The sequence below is a fragment of the Trichechus manatus genome, unplaced genomic scaffold (genome assembly GCF_000243295.1).
Source record: "Trichechus manatus latirostris isolate Lorelei unplaced genomic scaffold, TriManLat1.0 scaffold00125, whole genome shotgun sequence".
NCBI classification, from domain to species: domain Eukaryota; kingdom Metazoa; phylum Chordata; class Mammalia; order Sirenia; family Trichechidae; genus Trichechus; species Trichechus manatus.
In genome coordinates, this window is record NW_004444061.1 from 2,719,283 (window position 1) to 2,731,850 (window position 12,568).

The window sequence follows — 12,568 nt, forward strand, 5'->3', positions numbered from 1 at the left end:
GATTATGGAGATTAGACATTTGTCTGACTTGTACTGTCCAAAAATGTTTTCCCAGTCTGTAGGTTCTCTTTTTACTCTTTTGGTGAAGTCTTTTAAAGTGCATAGGTGTTTGATTTTTAGAAGATCCCAGTTATCTAGCTTATCTATTGGGGTTTGTGCATTGATGGTTATGGTTTGTATCCTGTTCTTTTCTTTAATTATTGTCTTATTTTACATGCCTCATTTAAGCTTTAAGCTTATGGGTGGTAGACTATGTCTAATTCAGAATAGTCAATAAATAGAAAATTTAATTTAATGTCAGGTATTGTGTTTGTAACATTTAAAACTGTGAAAGTACTTTCACTTTGTTTTATGTTTTGTTGTTGTTAGCTGCCGTCAAGTTGATTCTGACTCATGGCAGCCCCGAGTGTGCAGAGTAGAACTGCACTCCATAAGGTGTTTGAGGCTGTGACCTGTCAGAAGTAGGTCGCCAGGCCTGACTTCCAAGGTGCCTCTGGGTGAGTTTGAACTGCTAACCTATTGGCTAGTAGTAGAGCCCTTAACCATTTGTGCTACCCAGGGACTCCTATTTTAAGTTTAGAGCTCTTAATTATATTTTCTTGTAAAACTATGAATATTAACCCTTGAAGCGTATACAAAAGAAAGTATTTCACAGGAAAGTAAAGAAGCCCAAGTTCAAACTGATGAAGTTGATTGATGCTAAATATTTTCTTAGTTTCATGTGAAAAAAGCTTCAATATTCCTTAGGTTATATTTCCCTTTATCACTAAACCTTCGAATCACCTCTCTCATCAATTTCTGTTCAAATTTCTCCTAATTCTGCCATTTTAAGAAGTTACCTCTTTTCATTTTTCTTCCTTGTTCTTGTTTATATACATACATTTAGAATTGCCTTTAAAACTGCTGATACAATTTTATGTTCAACTTCTTTTCATTAGGAATTTTCAGATGTTGCTATGTGTACTCCTTAAAGTCTTTTAAAATTATTAAAATTTAAGTCAAGCAAAATAGGAATTCAGTGTAATATCCATTTACTCTATACTTAGCTGAGGAGCAAAAAGATTACTGGTGCTGTTGAGGCCACATATGACCGTCTTGATTGCATTCCTTTCTCTCTTTCCAAGAGATAACATCTACACAAATTGTTTGTTTTTTCTTTTTTTATAGTCCCATACATTTCTTATGCTTTTACTGCACATGGGTGTCTTATGAGGAACTTTTAGACTTAACATTTTATTCCTAAGAGATCCCCAGCACACAGCACTACAAAGGCTTAATGGTTTTTTGAACTTCGATGTGTTACAGTCAAAATAACCTAACTTCAAAAACCACAGCAGAATAGTAACTCCATCACACATGACTTGTCTTTCAAACTACCAAAAGACTTCCCACATGGCCAGAAATCCATGCTTATGTGTGCTCTTTGTAGCTCAGCAGTCACTCTGTACACCATTGAAAAGGTAATCATAGTTTACCAAAGTGATACTGTTCAGTTGGTCCCCTACCTCCTTCCCTTGGGCAATCTCTTTTCATTTGGACTGCTGCTAAGTCAAACAAGGCGCTAAATCAGGAAAAAGAAAAAAAAAAAAAAAAAAAAAAAAAAAAAAAAGACATAAAACCATGCCCTCTCACACTGTCACAATCATTTTGAAACTAAATAAATCAAAATTATTATTCTTTACTGTTCTTGAATGTGCAATCCATAGGGATATGTAAAATAAAAGTATACTTTAAGTTGACTTTCTTCTGAGAATGAGATTTCTTTTTCATTTCCACAGTAAAAATAAAATAATCTCTTTTTCCATTAACTGCTTAATTTCATTTCCTCATCTGAGGTTGATCTTTTTGTCCTCTTAGTAGCCTGCCCTTTGGGAAATGAAATTCTAAGCATCAAAGAGAAGGATTGAGATTTGGTTATGATGTGTCCTAAATCATTTGCATTAACTTTCTTTCTACTCTTTTGACCTGCTACGTACAGCAAGAGATTTTCGCCTTCAAGGCCGTAACCCAGTATATCAGAAGTGATATGGATACAAAAATCTATTTCCAAAACGATCTGAGGTTAATAGTGAGATAGTTTTCTTTCTTTCTTGGTTCACTTGGCAGTAATGTTACAGTGAGGATGATGATAGATTCCTGGTATCAATTTGTTCTGTACCACAAGTGTGACCTCAGTGCAGTGACCAGCAGCAAGAGGATCAATAGATTTAGTTAGTATTAGCCATGAGACAGACACACCATTTAACCTCATAAATGACTGCTATCATCATATCAAGCTTTCAACTATCAAATACACCAATCTACAGTAATAGTAGCATATGAATTGACTTTTCCCCACATTTCAATTAATATCACAAGTTTGAGAGTGAATTACTGCCTTATTCTAACTTTAAATACGTTTTCTTCAGTTTCAGATAAAATAGAATTTTGATACATACTGCTAAATATCTGTTGAGGCTAAAATCAGCAAAACCAACTGTGGTGCTCTAAATCTTCAAGGTCATCTATCTTGGCCATGGCCACAAAGAGACTCTCCTAGCAAGTTGCTAGAAGTATTATTATTATTATTATTTTAATTGTGTTTTAGGTCAAAGTTTACAGAGCAAATTAGTTTCTCATTCAACAATTAATACACAAATTGTTTTGTGTTACATTGGTTGCCAACCCCACAAAGTGTCAACACTCTCCCCTTCTCCACCCAGGTTACTCATTTCCATTCGTCAAGTTTTCCTGTCCTTTCCTGCCTTCTCACCTTTGCTTTTGGGCAGGTGTGCCCACTTACTCTCATATACATGACTGAACTATGAAGCACATTCCTCACATGAGTTATTGTTTGTTTTATAGACATGTATAGTCTTTGACTGAAGGATGAACTTTGGGAGTGACTTCAGTTCTGAGTTAAAAGGGTATCCAGGGGCCATACTCTTGGAGTTTCTCCAGTCTCTTTCAGACCAGTAAGTCTGTTTTTTTGTGTGCGTGTGAATATGAATTTTGTTCTACATTTTTTTCCCCGCTCTGACTGGGACCTTCTATTGTGATCCCTGTCTGAGGGGTTGGTGTGGTAGCCAGACACCATCTATTTCTTCTGGGCTCAGGCTGGTGGAGGCTGTGGTTTATGTGGTCCATTAGTCCTTTGGACTAATATTTCCCTTGTGTCTTTGGTTTTCTTCATTCTCCTTTACTCCAGACAAGATGGGACCAGTATATGTGTCTTAGATGGCTGTTTGCACACTTTTAAGACTACAGACGGTTCTCAGCAAAGTCAGATGTAGAACATTTTCTTTATAAATTATGTTATGCCAATTGACTATAAGCCTCCCGAAAGCAGGGTCCTTAGCCCGCAGTTCAGTAACTCAGTCCCTGTCATGGATTGAATTATGTCCCCCCAAAAATGTTTGTATCAATTTGGCTGGGCCATGATTCTCAGTATTATGTGGTTGTCCTCCATTTTGTGATTGTAATTTTATGTAAAAAGAGGATAAGGGTGGGATTGTATAACACCCTTACTAAGGTCACATCCCTGATCCAGTGTAAAGGGAGTTTCCCTAGGGTATGGCCTACACCACCTTTTATCTTACAAGAGATAAAAGGAAAGGGTAGCAAGCAGAGGATAGGGGAACTCATACTACCAAGGAAGCAGTGCCGGGAGTACAGCGCATCCTTTGGTCCCGAGGTTCCTGTGCTGAGATACTCCCAGAACAAGGGAAGACTGATGACAAGGACCTTCCTCCAGAGCTTGCAGACAAAGTCTTCCCCTGGAGCTGACGCCCTGAGTTTGGACTTGTAGCCTACTACACTGTGAGAGAATAAATTTCTCTTTGTTAAAGCCATCCACTTGTGGTTTTTCTTTTAGAGCAGCACTAGATGACTAAGACAGTCCCTCAGGGAGTTTGGATGTGTCTGTGAAGCTACTAGAAATTATTTTTGTTAGCAACATTGATCTCCACTAGAAGCGGCTAAAGTTTAGGTTAGGAAGCTTCAATCTGAGATGTCTTAATCTAAAGTCGAATCATGGATATACTCAGGGAAAGATGCAGTATTTTCATATTATTTAAATGAATTTTATAATATTGATAGAGATAAAAACCAATTGTTAGACAAACAAATGAGAAACATGGATTAATGAACTTGGATGGGCAGCATTTTTTTTCTGTATATATTTAGTAAATGCATTAAATTTTTAAAAGTGTTCCTATTGTTAATAAACATATGGAAGGATACTAACCTTTAATAGTATTGGTCTCTTAATAAAAAACAGAGTTGGGGCTATTGGCTGACCTCTTTTAAAGATCTTGGAACTATGGCATGAGAAAAATTTACCTTTCCATCACTGTTGCTGTTGTTAGGTGCCGGTTCTGACTCTTAGCGACCCTATGTATAACAGAACGAAACACTGCTCCATCCTATGTGATCCTCACAATCGTTATTATGTTTAAGCCCACTGTTGCAGCCTTTGTCTTTTTTAAGAATAAAAATGTAACTACCATAACCCCATTGTCGGAAAAAATAAGATAAAACTTCATTAGAGGGTACATATCAATTACTATCCAGTTAGTTGGAGTCAGCATATTAGACAAATTTTGAATCAATTTTCCCAAAACATAGGAGGAAGTTTTTCATCCATCACACAAAAGAGCAAAGTAGATTTTATAAATTACCAAGCCCAAGGCCTCAATCACTACTAGCTTGGGCCCTATGCATTTGGGGGTGACACAAGATTGAACATACCTTTTACCGTCCATGGGAAGAAGGAAGTATGCACAGACCAGAGCTATTCACTTGGTGGGTGCTCAGATTCGATTCACAGATAAGCCTTATATTCAGACTATGACTGCAAATAGCTATCATATGTAGAAGTATGACTACATTCAATTTACTCTTTATTGGGAAGCTATTTTTCTACCGTAAAAAACAAAAACCCGTTGCTGTCCAGTCGATTCAGACTCACAGTAACCCTACGGGACAGAGTACAACTGCCCCAGAAGGTTTCCAAGGAGTGGCTGGTGGGTTCAAACTGTCAAACTTTTGGTTAGCAGCCACATCTCAACCGCTGCACCACCAGGGCTCCATTTTTCTACCAGGGCTCATTAACTAAATGAGGGAGTATCTGGGCTTGGTGATTCTAGAAGCTTATTTGACTCAAATTTTCATTTTTTCTTATCTGAGCAAGTTCTATTTGTTTTCCAGGGAGATCTCCTCATTTGGCCCCCTGAATTGGAATTTTGGAGTTTTAATTAAAATCTTTTTCCCTAGGTTAACATCTTTTGTTTGATAAAAGCACCTCAATTCTTCTTTGGGAAACTACTGCTCTCATTTTTAATCAAGGTAGTTTGAGTGTTATTGACCCTGTCTTCTCTTAGAGCATGAAAATCAGGTCTGGCAAATCAGAATATTCATTCCTCCAGGGCTTCCTGGGTGGACATATGATCCAAGTTGTACTCAGTACAGCTACAATAGTGTTCAGACTTGGCTCTATTATAACAAATACTGGCTCTAGAAAAGGCAAAGGGATTCTTCTTTCTTCACGACTGTATCTATGCACTAAGAACAATGCACAGCGCATTGTAGGTACCCAACAAATATTTGTCGAATGAATGAAAAAGTCACTTTATGCTGTGGTTGCTAAGCTGGTTGAAGTAAGGCTTGAGCTACCAGGCTGCCACCACGTACAGAATGCTTGGCAGAGAGGGAAGCTGAAACAAACAAACAAAAAATCCAAGAAAAGATTAAAAAGAGGGGGAAAAAACCACCACAACTGAATCCTAATGACATCATGTGAGTTTAGGACTCAACTATGCTGGGAGCTAGGGTATGCAGGTATTTATTAGTTCCAAGAACCAAATCATTCCCCTTATAATTTACACAAGCTGGAGAGGGATTATATCAAAAGAATACTGAGAATCTCTAGTTGTGAGAAATAATAATGGAATGACCAAAATTTTAATGCTTTATGGTGCAAACTATTAATGTGCTTGTCTGCTAACTGAAAGATTGGAAATTGGAGGCCATCCAGAGGTGCCTTAGAAGAAAGGCCTGGTGATCCCTTCTGAAAAATCTGTCGTTGAAAACCCTATGGAGCACAGTTCTACTTTGACGCACAGGGTGTTGCCATGAGTCAGAATCAACTTGATGGCAACTGGTTTAACTGGTTAAGTCACTGACTTGAACATTTTCTTTATAAATATTATATCAGAGACCATCTGTAATGCATCTCCAGAGAAACACCAAAGTTGTGCATGAGATTTATGCTATTTAAAACATTTAAGTGTCCCACTCTTCCTGGATTCAAGGAAGCTGAGGTATCTGAGAGTACTTTAGCCTCAGTGAGTATTCCAGGGAAGCTCTTGATGGCAGTACTAGGAATACATTTACATACTGGAATAGTATTTACTAGTAAAGGATTTGTGAGAACAGGAGATTGGAACTCTATACACTGGGAGGTACCTTATCCTAGAAAGCAGAGACATCCGCAAGTGGCCCTTTCTTTCCTGGAAGGATTTTTAGGAAGTGTTGTTATAACAAGTTTAACTCTTGTCCTGAATTCTCCTTTTATCCCTAGAAGTGGTACCTTTCTGTCACCCACTTATAAATTCAGTGTTCTCCTGGCTACATACTAGCTGTATAACTTATCTATAAAATGGAAATAATGATAATGCCTACCTTATAGAACTGTGTGAAGATTAAATAAGATAATTCAGGTAAAGCACTTCCTATCTACCTGTTGCCATTGAGTCAGTTCCGACTCATGGCGACCCCATGTGTTACAAAGTGGAACTGAGCTCCATAGAGTTTTCTTGACTGTAATCTTTATGGAAGCAGATTGCCAGGCCTTTCTTCTGTGGTGCTGCTGGGCGGGTTGGAAGAGCTAAAATTGTGGTTAGTAGCTGAGAGAAAACGGTTTGTGCCACCCTGGGACCTTATGAAGCAATTAATGATTACTAAATGTTGTTGTTAGGTGCCATCAAGTCAGTTCCAACTCATAGCAACACTGTGTACAACAGAACAAAACACTGCCTGGTTCTGCACCATCCTCAATTGTTGCTATGTTTGAACCCATTGTTGCAGCCACTGTGTCAATCCATCTCCCTGAAAGACTTCCTCTTTTTTACTGACCCTATGCTTTATTAAGCATGATGTCGTTCTCCAGGGACTAGTCCCTCCTGATAACATGTCCAAAGTACATGAGACAAAGTCTCGCCATTCTCACTTCTAAGGAGATTCTGGCCTTACTTCTTGCAAGACAGATTTGTTTGTTCTTCTGAAAGTCCATGGTATATTCAGTAGTCTTGGCCAACACCATAACTCAAAGGTGTCAATTCTTCTTTGGTCTTCCTTACTCACTCTCCAGCTTTTCATGCCTGTACTGTGTGATGGATCAGTTTTATATGGCCTTTCTTGCCATGGTCTTGTAACTCCCACCCAAGTGATTGAGTGGAACTACGCAAATAAGGTTATTGTAGACCAGTTAGGGGATTGGTCAGTTTTGCCATTCCTCTAGGCTTAAAATGAGCCATCCCAGAGGTGGGAAGAGAGAACTCTCATCACCGCCAAGGAAGAACAGCCAGGAATTGAGCGCATCCTTTGGACCTGGGATCCCTGTGCTGAGACGCTCCTGGACCCAGGAGACAGAGAGAGAGAGAGAGAGAGATTGTGAGCCATAACACTGAAGGTTGGAAGTGGGGGAGAAGCGGTGGCAGAGAAATGGTGGCAGCAGAACCAGGAGAATGGCAGGAGATGTTCAGTGGGCTGGGAGCTTACGGAGTGAGAAAGCTGAGTGCCTTTGGGCAAGAGGCTCTCTGGTAAAGTAGGGAAGTAGGGTGCCTCGGGGCACTTGGTAGAGCTAGGTTTGCTGACCCACAGAGCTAGAGGGCAGAGACCAAGGGACAGAGAGAGGCATGCCTGCAGGCATGGCTAAGAGGCTGTTCTGATAGAAGAACTGTATCCTGAGCATTCCTGAACTTGAATTGTAACTTGTTACTTACCTAATAAACCCCATAACTGTGAGTATGGTCTGTGAGTTCTGTGTGGCCATTGCAACAAATTACTGCATCCAGCAGAGAAGTAGAGAGAGCCATGGGAGGGATGGTTGGTGTCAGAATTGGTAAAGATGGTGGAGAGAGGAGGCATGTCTGACCTCCATCTCATAGAAATCAGCCTTGGGCTGTTGATTTTGATTCCCCCTTGTAAAGTCAGAGGAGGTTAGATGCCTCCACCATGTCATTTTTTCACTTATGAGGCAATTGAAAATACCATAGGTCAGGCACACCTTAGTTATCAAAATGACATCTTTGCTTTTTAACACTTTAAAGAGGCCTTTTGCAGAAGATTTGCCCAATGCAATACGTTTTTTGATTTCTTGACTGCTGCTTTCATGGGCATTGATTGTGGATCCAAGTAAAACAAATTCTTGACAACTTCAATCTTTTCTCCCTTAATCATGATGATGCTTATTGGTCCAGTTGTGAGGATTTTTGTTTTCTTTATGTTGAGGTATAATTCCCTCTCCAGTTACCATTAGACTCTCTCTTCTGCATATTGTAATGATGCCCTGAATCTCCATTGTTGGAAAATTCACTTTTGGCATTTTCTCAGAAATGGCGTTGGATTTGCACCAATCTTTATATGCATCGTTCATCTGCTTCAATGGGGGGCATTGTGGATTGGATTAAAGTGGACTGTGATGTCAACTGGATCAATGAGCTTAATTCTGCTTCAGTGAACTCTAAAAAGTTTACTTAGCCAGCTTGCGTACGCTTTACTATTTTTTGTAACCAGTAACAATCTTTATTGATCTTCATTTTCTGAAAACCTAAATTCGAAGTGTACTGTCTTAAGGGAAATATTTTCAGCTGCCAAGATGGCTCATTACTTTTCCACTGTGTGCTCCTTCATATGCTCATGCGTATTTGTAGTTTTTACTACAGTTTCCTGCATTTTTTGAATTCCTGCTCTGGAAAAGTGTTTTCCAGCTCTCTGTGTGTATGTTTTTCTTTTCTTGAATAACTGTGAGCCTTTTGAGTATCTGTTTATGTGCTATAAACATCTATTATGTTGTAACTCTCCCACAATGCCATTGCTGTGGATTCTAGAAGATTGTTTGGCACACATCAGGCACTAATTAAATGTTGAATGATTGACTGCCAATGTGTAGGAGGTTGCAAAACAATCCACCATGTGTGAAGGGAATATATGTTTTTACCTTTTCCAATTGGCAGTTAGAAGTAGATAACCCTAGTATCTGTAATAATGTCCTCTAACTTATTTCTCTCATAGTGAGAAGTTTTGAATCATTGATTTTGCTTGTGCTAGTTCACATTATCCCCATTATATCCCATTGGTAGTAAGTTATTTCTTTGCCAAGAATGTTTACATGATAATGTTGTAAAATTCAATTGTAAGAAAATCCATCCCTACATCATAGGTTGTACCTGTTAGCTGGTTTGCAACTTCTGATATTTTTTTAACAGCAGTGAACCAAATGTGCTGGCAAATGGGAAAGATGAGAATGTCTTTGTCATATAGATGTACAAAGATGCCGATCACACTTGATTTTGAAACACTCTCCCTGAAGTCTTAACATCTGCTCTATAGAAACCATGCACTGGAGGGTCACAACTGCTAAACTAATCACTAAGTTCAAATATCTTCACTTTCCCAGACCCCTTACGACACTTAGAGTTATAGACAGATTTTTTTTATTTTTAAACAACAAATCCCTCTTCCTTTAAAACTTTTGCTATCATTTTTTGACTCCCCAGCATGTAACACCCCCAATACATGATGACTATGTCACCCTTATACTGAACTCTTGTTATGTTCTAGCCACTAGGCTGGGTGAGGGTGATAGAAAGAAATTAAGGTGTCATCATTTCAATCATCTAGGAACTCACAGTGGTTGAGATAAGATATGAACATAAATGATTATGATACAAAATAGAATTAATGGTAAGTGTTTCAGAAGCAAAGGGAAAAATGTGGAAATTTAGAGAAGAAAGAGAAGAATTGGAATGGCTTCATGAAGGTAGTATCATGAAGAAGGATGTGTAAAATTTGTACATGTAGAGCTGATGGGAGAGGGGGATGCTATGTAAAAAAAAGGATGGTGGTAAAAGTAAGCACCCAATGGAAATAGGAAATTATATTTTACACAGATTTTCTTATTTAAATTTTTCTTTCCACTACCCAAGTCAGGCTATCATTGTCTCTTGCTTAAATTATTTAGATCACCTCTTAAATGATTCCCATTCTCCAGCCTTTCCCTTCCTCAATTCATTTTGCATTTCATGTTCAGAATAATATTCATAAAGCTCTGGTCAGGTCACTTCTTTGCTCAAAATACTTCAGTGATTCTTAATTAAATCGAAAAACCAAACCCATTGTCGTTGAATTAATTCTGAATCATGGTGACTCAGGTGTTACAGAGTAGAACTGAGCTCCATAGGGTTTTCTTGGCTATAATCTTTATGAAGCAGATCACAAGGCTTTCTTCCATGATGCCTCTGGGTGTGTTCAAACCACCCAGTGGGTTCAAATTGCCAATGTTTAGGTTAGTTGTTGAGGACAAACCCTTTATGCTACCCAGGGACTTTGATCCTTAATTAGGCTCCTCTAATGAGATCCCCAGTTCATTTTCTTTGATGATTGGACTCTCTAATTTTTATGGTTGTGTCTTTATTTCCCTTTATGAAATACATGTTCTAAACTCTTCAGTTTTTACCATTGCTCCCTTATTTTTTCAGCTTTCCCGAGGCTTACAGTTTTAGCTGCCTTTGATTCTCATTTTGCCTTCAGTTTTCATGTTCATAACAACTACCACGTCACAAAATATCTATTGCATCCAATACTCTCAAGAAGACCTTCATCTCTTGGAGTTGACTCCTAATATGTTTTCTGGTCTTGAGACTCCACCCTCCATTAAGTCTTTTAAAAATTTTCATTAACATTTTTATCATATTATTACAATCCTAGTAAAAATCTTCAGTAACTCCCTATTTTTTTTAAAAGAAACTATCTGCTTTTGATTGATATTAGAAGTACTTTACAGTAAAATGGTAAATGTACATTCCACGCTATAGTACATGATTGATTTGCTGCACTATGCTGATTCTTCTACATTTTTCATTTATGCTGTGTTCAGGTCACATCTGTGCTTTCCCTGATGTGGTTTCCCTTTCCTACAAAACAAAACAACAACAAACAAAAACTAGACTTTGTTAGCCTACTGGTTTATATCCTTCTAACTTTTTTATGAAATCCTCTTAAAAACTTCTCCGACACTTCCAGGACTGAAGGGACCAAGTGTTACGTGTTTTTGGTATGTCACCTATATCTGCCTTACTATGTGGTCCAACTAGTTGTACAGACTAATTTGAGGGATTTCTCCAGAGATGCTCCTCAGAAAAGTTTGTTTTGGTTGTGGTAAGAATTAGTGAAATTGTAAAAGATTGTTACTTTCAGTATCATTTTTCTTCTGTTTGCTACAATTCTTCGCAGTGACATTTCTTTTCCCACAAACATTTCCTTTCATAAAATTCTGCACAAATATATAATGTTCTCCTTAGGAAATCAAAGTAGGGCTAAAAGTTGTTTATTTACACTTGTGGTTTCAATTAGCAAGGTGAAGTGGGCTTAACTTTAGAGCCCTTGTCCTTGCCAATAAGAAAGCTTCATGATGGTTGAGTTTGGAAACAGGGAAAAGGGATGAGATTTTCTGCAATTCAACTCTGACCTCAGCAATGCTTCCTCCCAAACAAAGTCCTCAAATTCATTCTTGCTGTATTGATTTTGTTTTAAAATAGAGACACAAAAAAGGATCTGGTGACTATTCTTATCTTAATTTACCAAGAAAGTTGCATCAACTTGGAAGAAATACTCTCCCTGATGTTCCACTTGATATTGAAACGTGAGAAAGCATGTGGTTACACTTGACTATTTTAAGAAATTCTATTTAACAAGCTATAGAGAAAAAAATCACATAAAAAGATGGAAATGAAAAAAATTCTCTTCAAATTCTGGAGACACTTTTAGGAGAAAAGTGGCAAATGACATGATATATAAGTTATAGATGAGGCACAATACACGAAGTCTTATTATGGGAGTTTTGGGAAGAGACAGTACCTTGTAGTAGATAAAAGCCTTGATGGATTCGGATCATCAAGCTTAGGTTTGAATACTACCCCTCCTACTTAGTAGTTGAATGATGTTAGTCACTAAATCTTCCTAAACTTCGGTTTCCTTGTGTGTAAACTGGAAATAATACTAGTATCTACCTCACAGAGTTGTTGTAAAGAATAAATGAGATAATGAACAGCGATTGTGCATTACTGAGTATATATTAAGTAAATGGTGGCTATTATGACAATGAACCCATAGTGCACAAAGTTGTGTTCCAATAAGCTCAGCACATGGGGGAACATCTGTTTTACTTGTTCTCACACAATTGAAAGTGTACTTAAGTAGCTCAAGGGAAGATGATTGTCATGGTTTGAATTATGTCCCCCCAAAAATGTGTGTATCAGTTTGGCTGGGCCATGATTCCCAGAATTGTGTGGTTGGCCTCCATTTTGTG

The 12,568-nt window shown here is 38.1% G+C and overlaps 1 protein-coding gene across 1 annotated transcript in view; it reads right to left on the reverse strand.

The window, feature by feature from the left end:
- Window positions 1-12,568, reverse strand: part of SYT1 (synaptotagmin 1) — a 245,031-nt gene that overhangs the window by 201,394 nt on the left and 31,069 nt on the right. The gene's annotated exons all lie outside the window — the stretch shown is intronic.